This window comes from Propithecus coquereli, unplaced genomic scaffold, assembly GCF_000956105.1.
Source record: "Propithecus coquereli isolate 6110/MARCELLA unplaced genomic scaffold, Pcoq_1.0 Scaffold310, whole genome shotgun sequence".
NCBI lineage: Eukaryota > Metazoa > Chordata > Mammalia > Primates > Indriidae > Propithecus > Propithecus coquereli.
In genome coordinates this window covers 4,458,524-4,459,071 of record NW_012148731.1, presented here as the reverse complement: position 1 = coordinate 4,459,071, position 548 = coordinate 4,458,524, and positions in this window count along the sequence as shown.

Genomic DNA, 548 nt, shown 5'->3' with positions numbered 1-548 from the left:
CATAGCACTCTGCCCAAACTGCTGTCATAGTATTTACAACAAATGTGTCCATTAATGTTTGTGCTTCCCCACAAAAACACATGATGTTCTTTGAGGGCAGGGACGGTGTCTCATTTGCCTCTTGTCCCCGGAGGGCAAGCGCAGTCTGGACACACGGTGAGCCCCATCTGAACAGAAATACCTGGTGATGCTACTACCTCTGTCTTCCTCTATCACCTATGCCTAGAGAATAGTCCAGAATCCTTAGCTGGGCTTTGAGAAAACAGGGCATAGCAGAAAAAATAGGAGCTTTGAAGTTAGACCTAGATTTTAATATTTCTTTCACCATTTACTAGCTAAATGATCTTATAGGAGTTTCTTAACCTTTCTGGGCCAATTTCTTCATCTGTAAAATAGGAATATTACTGTTCAAGACTGTTGTAAAGGCCGGGCGCGGTGGCTCACGCCTGTAATCCTAGCATTCTGAGAGGCCGAGGCGGGAGGATTGCTTGAGCTCAGGAGTTCGAGACCAGCCTGAGCAAGAGTGAGACCCTGTCTCTACTAAAAAT